Raw genomic sequence first — 8,274 nt, 5'->3', positions numbered from 1 at the left:
GAAAAAAGAAATAGTATAAATAGATGTCATCAACTATCATTTGTGATGGAATGAGGAAAGCTTTGGAAGGAAAGAGTGCATCCAACAAAGTCTGGTTGAAATTTCTGTCTGTCTGCTAGGATCTCCATTTCTGTAATGAATTCGAACATTATTAGAGGACACAGAACCTCATCCAGGGAAAAAGAAGGACACTGAATACTATACAATGTTGTCTTTGGTAGCAATAAAGGGGCTGTGCAATTCTGAAAGACATTGTAACTGATATTTGCTCTTTTAAACCTTTTGCTTGATGCTTCAATAGAATAAATTTCTAGATAACAGTTTATGTAGTCTCCCTTGATATTTGTCATGCGCCGCTTAACAAACAACCCATACTACTTAGTGCCTCATAAAATTATTTATTTTTGGTAACATACAAATCTAGATGCAATGTGAAAAATCCTCATGTTTCCACATACATATGTAAGTACAGTAGTACACAGATAAGTGTGCAATTGCACACAAAGGAAAACACTGGCATTTGATACCACTCAAAACCCCACTGTTTGAATGATTATATTAGATTGCACAAAGCATTCTATATGACACATAAAAAGCCCCCAGCTTCCAAAGAAATAAAGGATGGGGATAAAGAATATAGGAAAGCCAAGTAATTGCCTTACATCATAAAAGGGATCTGAAAGCTTATAAAATACCTGAATGCTTAAAAAACACATTAAGCACTTTGGGCAGGAGCAATTTTGCAAGTTCAGAAACAGGAATCAAACAGGCAGTGCTCTAGAAAGGCCTCACAGCATGGGTTCTTAGGTCAAGAGGGACATGCAATCCAGATGTCCAGAAGGCAGTGAACCAGAGCTAGCAGGCCGAGGTGGCATTGTGGGGCTGGTCAGCTGCAGTCCCCTCTCTCTAGCAAGACCTGAAGACAGAAAAACAAAGACCAGAGTCAGATCACATACATGATACTCTCCTGAGCTCTCTCTTCACCTTTGCTGTGTCTCAATCTCAGATTTGTCAGAGAGACCAGGAATATACCAATCCCCATCAGACCTCGTTATCTCTGGTACTTGCTCTAACATCTCTCAGGTACAGCCAGTAGACCCTTATGGTCAAACCTGAGATTTCTAGATATGATCCTCACTAAAGAAATTAAATTCTCTATCTCCTCAACTCACAGATTTGCTGCCCTAGCCTACATCACCCACTCTGGTAGACCTCAGTGACAATCTCTCTAGTTTCATTAATTGCCTTTTGTTCCAGCATGTCCACCCAGAATGGCTTCCCACCCACAAGACAATATCCATTGGTGTCTTTGTCTCAGTAGTGCCCAGACTCCACCTCAGCCCACCCAACCATGTGATATTCCTCTGATCTCAGGAAGCCCTTCCTGTTCGGGTTGACCACTGAAATTCAGTGGCAAAATTCAACCTGTTAAGGTTGTTCAGGCTCTGTATCTACATGGAAAATGCCTTCAAGTGGCCATCATGATCTTGTTCCATGCCAGACCCTTATCCTCTGTGCATGTTCAACTGGTTCTTCTCAGTCTACAGTGGAATGGGAAACAACCATACATTGGGAACCATTATACCCAGTTCTATTCCTTCTACTTGATATACTGCCTCCCCTGAAGTAAGATTTTGCTATCTTAGGGACCTCAGTCTTCCTGTTTCTTGATGTCAGGGCACTGGGCAATTTTTATAGAGCAAAACATTTAGTGACCTGAAGATTCACTAAGTAACCCCTAGGCACCATTGCTCAAGTCAGCCTTAGGAACTCGAGTGCTTGCCTCCAAGGTAGTTAAAAACACTAACTCTGGATTTCTAGATAACTACCAATAGCTCATCTCACAGCTTACTCTCTGCCAAATATCCCCACATACCTGGTACACCACAGGGCTGGTGACGTGTCTGTGAAGAATTTTTCAGAGCCAACAGACCTTCAGCAGCCTCCAGCATCTCCTGTCACTCCAAGGTAGCAGAAACTGAACCCTGGTTGGAGGCATTGGGGCCCTGCAGAAGAAAGGGTGAGAAAATGAAGACTAGGAAAATGTGTGTCCTCTTCTATGATAAGTAACCCTCTAGCACCTGCTGCCCAGATGCCCCCCACTCTGCCCAGTCTACTTGTGTTCACATCTCCAAAACTTATTTCTTCCCATTGTTCTGAATCCCGTGTCTTTGCCAGGACCTGTGAGTGCAGTAGCATAGGGTCAATAGTGGCACAGGGCTGAATCATCAGGCTTGGGCACCTGTAAGAAGAGGAAGGGCCAAGGTATTAAAAGTTCTGATGAAGCCTGGTAGTGGTGGCACACACCTTTAATCCCAGTACTTGGGAGGCAGAGGCAGATAGATCTCCTTGAGTTCAAGGCCAGCCTAGTCTGCAAGAGCTAGTTCTATGACAGTTTCGAAAAGCTACTGAGAAATCCTATCTCAACCACACACACCGCAAAGAAAAGTTCTCATAGAAATATCCTACCAGTAGGCAGAGTAGCAGGAATCTGCAATACTGAGATTTGGGAATCCAAATGATTGCATAGATATTTAACCTTGTGCTTTGGGCAAGCCCTTTCTATTGGCCGACTCTTTTTCAGCATCCCTTTTAGTGGCATCCGTGAGACAATAGTTTATACTGGACTTTCCTCCCAGGGTTAGAGTAAAAATGATGATGATGAATCATAGTGTCTATGTTTTAGTCTGAAAGCAGCTGAAGGCAATGTGAGTACCATCCTTTGTCAGCGGCTGCATCTTGCCTCCACTTTTCCCAATTACCTCTGGCCATGAAAGATAATTCAGGTTCACTGTCCTTTGGACAGACACCTAAGGCCCTGTGAAACCTCCTTACAAAACTCCCAGATTTCACCAGGACCTTCCTTCTCTATCTGTTAAAAAGTAATAACATTCTCAACACTTTGAAGACCTACTATGTGGTAGACCTGGTGTTAGTTCTCTTTTCAATGGTATAGATATAGTCTGTGTCCACCAGCATGCTTGCTGGGAAATGGGAACTTGGAAAACTACTTGTGCAGATCCTCTTGGATAGAAAGTGCCAAAGCTGAAAGTGTTCTGCCCTTGCTGATTTCTCCTTCCCCTACTCATTTACCTCCTTCTTCCTATTGTCGTCCTCCTGCTGCTATCACCCATGGCACTAAACACAAGGCTGGAAATCCCCAAACACAGTACATTCTATGTCCTTGTCCTACTCACATGCTCGGCATGGTAGAGAGCCCATGGAGCTCCCCTGAAAGGGAAACCGCCAGTTGTTGCCCTGTGGTCTCTGGAGTATATGGCATAGATGTTAGTTCTGGGGGCTGACTCAGCAGCACAGGCCCCCGAGAGCTCTCCTGAAGAAGCAGAGATCAAAGATAAGGATCAGACACCCAGTTGTTCATGGAAAGATAAAGAATGAGAATCGTTTTGGATGAAAATAAGAACACAGAATTCCAAGCTGTGGGAACCTTGAAGACCATCAAACCTTACCTTTTACTCTGATTTGAGAACACTGAGGTCCAGACAGAAGTGATTTTTCCAGTGCCACAAGAGGAGTAGGTCATAGGGTGAGAAATGGAAACTGTCTTCGGGATATAGTAGAAAGGGTCTGGGCAATGGCTGATGGGAAAATTCCCCTTGGGCAACAGACTCTTCTTACCTCCTGGGTTGCTGCGTCAACCTTGACCTGGAGCTGATGCATAGTGTTCTTTCCAACTATAAAATAATGATCACATTTGGGTTGAGACTTCCTCCCCTCCATCCCACTTCTATAATACCCCACACCTATACTAAAGTCTCATGTCATTACTGATCTTTTCTCTTCCCTAATGCCTTGCCAAATCATTTATTCCTGTAAACACTTTGGCACCTGACAATGATTTTTTTAACACATCAGAGAGTTCTTGCTGAAGGTTACACGGCAAATCAGTGATGGGACTGGTGACAAAAATACTCATGCTTCCTCCCCAAGTTCAGGGACCCTATTAGTGAAAGACACTTACTGCAAACTCCTTCTTCCATAGTCAAATTCTTGACATGCATGTGTGCATTAGGGGCAGCCGCCATCATCATCCTTCTCTGTCTCCGAACTAGGCGTCTCTTTACCTGTCTCTTCTTGAAGGCACTCACAACAGACAAGGCCTTCTGTAGTTCCCTAAAACAGGGGGATTTGTACACCTAACATTAGTTAAATATAGAAGAGGTCTCCCAGACACTATACATAGGAAAAGAAGGCACGATTTTGGCAGTCCTAAGACTTGAAGAGGCAACAAGGCTTTTATCCCCTTATTTGGACAAGCAATCTACTGCTGTGTTGGGACTAAGTTGAATCTATCAAGTTTCCCCAGTTCCTGTGACTTGCCTCACTGAAATGCCATACTTTATTCATTGACTCAACACATGCCTCAATCATCACTGGTATTTATTTAATTGTGTCCAATGAACAAAATGCCAAAGCAATCTGACAAGAGCTTTTTTAGAAAGTAAAAGAAAGAACTTCCCTATTTATTTAATGTGTTCAACATTACTTCTATGAAGAAATAAAAGATGCCACAGGTAGTATTACTGACCAGTATTCCTCATGAACATAGATGCAAACTTCTCTCATGAACTTTTAGAAGTTTTATTTCAAGGATGTATGAAAAACACCCAACATATAGCTTATCCTAGAAATGCAAGACAACTTTCATTTAAATACCAATATTAAAGCTTGGTCTAGTGTCATATGAATACATCCCAGCATTCAGAAGGTTCACACAACGGGATTCCAACAGATTTGAGGCCAGGCTTGACTACACAATGAATTCCAGGATATCTTGGCCTAGAGTGAGACCTTGTCTCAAAAAGACCCACCAATGAATTTTACTGTATTAGTGGGATAAAATAAAAGGACAGCAGTTACCAAGATGTGTAACAGAAAAGATATTTAATAACATTAAAGCCTACTCATGATAAATATCAGATTAAAAAGTTGACATTGTAAGAGCACAAGGACATATCCTCAATCTAATAAAATGCATCTTCCAAAAAATTCATTTCTAGAAATATACTTACTGGTGAAAAGGTAAATAATTCTTTTTCATTAACTTTGATAGTCTTATTATCTTATAATTTTTATTTAGCATTCAAAATTATGGATGAGTCATGACATTTTCACATGGTTAGCACAGTGCTTTACTCATATATCCCTCCATTGTACTCAAGTGCTCATCTTCCACACAGTCCCCTTCTTACCCCCAAACAGTTCCTCTTTACTTTCATGTTATATTCATGTACATGTACACACACACACACACACACACACACACACACGTATATACACATACAAGTGAATGAAGATTCTATACATGAGAAAAAAATATTCATCTTCATTTTCCTTCATTACTCTCTTGTTTCCACCACACTTTAGTTTCTTTTCTTTCCCTAGATGTTGTCTCTTTGGCTTTGATGTATGTATGTCTATATATATGTATACATAATTAGATTGTATGTATGAAAAAACATGTGATATTGAAAAGACAGAATACTCCATCCAAAAAGTCAGAAATGAGCTCAAATGTCTCTCTATACAAATTAAACCATATGCATACATTAAACTTTAGGCCATAGCTGCCACATAGAAACAACAACAAAAAAACTCAAAATAAATAAAAAGGCATACAGACTGAAAGGGAGGAAGTAAAAGAATGCCATTTGGTTATATATTTTAGTATATTTTATTAATTCTTTGAGAATTTTATATATGCAAGCAATGTATTTTGATAATATTCTACCTGACTCCTCCCCCAGTTCCTCTCAGACCCATCCCAGCCATGTCCTCTTTTTTGTATGATATTTTATCAACCTTGTGAGACATCAATACAATGAGATTTTAAAATATTCAGACCCCATTCCTCCCTTAACTCTTCCTACGTTCGCCATCTACCTTTCCACCCCTCCAATCTCTGTGTCCTCTTTGTTTTTCTTATATAATCCACCGAGACAAATTTGTGATCCTGAGTGTGGGGCCAACCACAGGAACATGACTGACTAAGGCCACACTTTAAGAGAAAGTCAATTCTCCCTAACCCCCAAATCTACCAACTGTCCATAACTTTTCAAGGAGGTGTGCAGACTCATGACCCCCTCTCCCAATCATGCTAGATTATTGACTGACTTGATGGTCTACAGCTTATGTGCTATAAGTTCAAAAGTAAGTGATTCTGTGATAAGCAGAAGACACTGTTAGTCCTTGTTTTCCCTGACTTTGAGTCTCATACTATCCTTGCCTTCTCTTTACAAAGTTCCCTGAATCTTGGTGGAGTAGGGGTGGCGTAGAGCAGAGTGGAGAGGTGTAGAGGGAAAGGGGATCATATGATACAGATATCTCATTTACGGCTGGACACACTACAGTCAATGTTTTCTGCATTTTGTCCAATTATGAACTGTTTAGTTCATTTCATTCCATTAAACCAAAAACACCTCTGGATTATCTTCCATTAAAAGTGACATATTTGATAATAGAAATAATCAATATTCCTTATGTAGGAGTGTCTTCTGTTTTGTGTTAATTTCATTGGTTAAATAACGAAACTGCCTTGGCTTTGATAGGGAAGAAAATTAGGTAGGTGAAGTAGACAGACCAGGATGCTGGATAGAAAGCAGAGTCAAGCAGACGCCATGAAGCTCCTTCCCAAGATGGACATAGGTTAGGATCTTCTTGGTAAGCCACCACCTCGTGTTATTACACAGATTTATTAGAAATGGGTTAATCAAGATCTGAGAATTAGCCAATAAGAGGTTTGAACTATTGGGCCAGGCAGTTTAAATGAATACGGTATCTTTGTTATTATTTACGGGGCTAAGCTAGCAGTGCAGGAGCCAAAAAGGACAAAAAAAGGCCTGCTTGCCACATCACTACATATTACAGATAAAAATCATCTCTAAATGTTAGAAATTCTGTACAAAGTATTTGAATAAAAAATTTAGTATGTACAATCCCACTAAAATTCAATATATTAGAAATAATTAAGGACATTTTTTCTACAATTTGGAGACCCAAAGGGTATTTAATGACATCTACAAAAACATTAAAATAAACAAAATATCTGTTAAGAATATTGGCATAAGCACTGGAACATTTATTTAGAAAAAACTATTTGCTAAGAGAAAGTAAAATAATTATGCTATGCTCACTGTTCAAAGCACTCAAAGATTTCAATTTCTATAATCATCAAGAAAAGGAAAAGTTATTGCTCAACGTTCTATAGCAGTGCTTACAACACAAAAGGGAGAACAACATTTGGAAGAGGACAAAGATGGAGAATGCCTGAACCCCAGAATTTCACTATCATGCTTCAACACGGAGGTAAGCACCACAGCACGGAGTCACCTTAGGACAGGACACACACACCAGTGAGATCAGAGGCAGGCCAAAGACAGCACTACAAAGGATCCACGGGAATTCTATTAGGAAATAGCACAGAAAAAGTGGATGTCCTGAAGGGGAAAAAAACAAAGAAATATCTAAAACAGACTGCAAGACATAGCCCAAACTCAATCACCATTCTAAGAGTCAACTGCTAAACTTTAAACCCTACGACCTGACGACTGTCCTGCACATTATACACACTCTCCAGGCCCCCAAATACATTCCATCATTCACCAGAAAGCAACACACAGATATGCGGGTAACCTGCACAGAGCAAACGTCTCAGAGAGAAGAAGTAGGGTCCAGGCCTTCAGGCCTCAGAGTGCCAGGACCAAAAATTTTTCTGAAATTTTATGAATGGTTTGGATTATGCACCTAGGGAGCGCTATGAGAAACCTCACTGTCCTAACTAAATGGGAGGACCACAGACAGCGCTCGTGAGCACTTTTGTCCATGGAGACCCCACAAACGGGGAACTCACCGTGTACCCGAAGACCTCTGCATTTTCAGTTCAGCATGCAGAACTTCATTCAGGCTGCTGAGCTGGCCGGAGTGAAGGTGAAATGCAGAGGAAAGAACAGAATGTTCTGGGGGAGGGATGTAGGACTCAGGCCATGCAGCAGAAATGTATCTACTGGTTGAGCACAATGTACTGAACTGAAGCAGGGAGGAACCATGGGCAGGAGCAATAGGGCTTGGTGCCATGGAGGGGCAGGGATTAGGGCTATGCAGGGGACAGGTCTCAGTTCCACAGCCAGCACAGTGGGGACCTCAGCAGAACTGTGGATAAATGTCCTGAGTGGGGTGTCACTCTCTAGGAAGATGATATTCTTTCCCTTCTTCCCACGTCCTGGGCAGGTAAGTTTCACATTCACGTGCTCTGGA

At 41.1% G+C, this 8,274-nt stretch overlaps 1 pseudogene; it reads right to left on the bottom strand.

Annotated features, from left to right (window-relative positions):
* Window positions 1-803: 803 nt before the first annotated feature.
* LOC119805557 lies at window positions 804-7,893 on the bottom strand (annotated as a pseudogene).
* Window positions 7,894-8,274: the final 381 nt, after the last annotated feature.

Source organism: Arvicola amphibius, chromosome X (assembly GCF_903992535.2).
Source record: "Arvicola amphibius chromosome X, mArvAmp1.2, whole genome shotgun sequence".
Taxonomy (NCBI): Eukaryota; Metazoa; Chordata; class Mammalia; order Rodentia; family Cricetidae; genus Arvicola; species Arvicola amphibius.
This window is presented reverse-complemented; position numbering and strand designations above follow the sequence as displayed.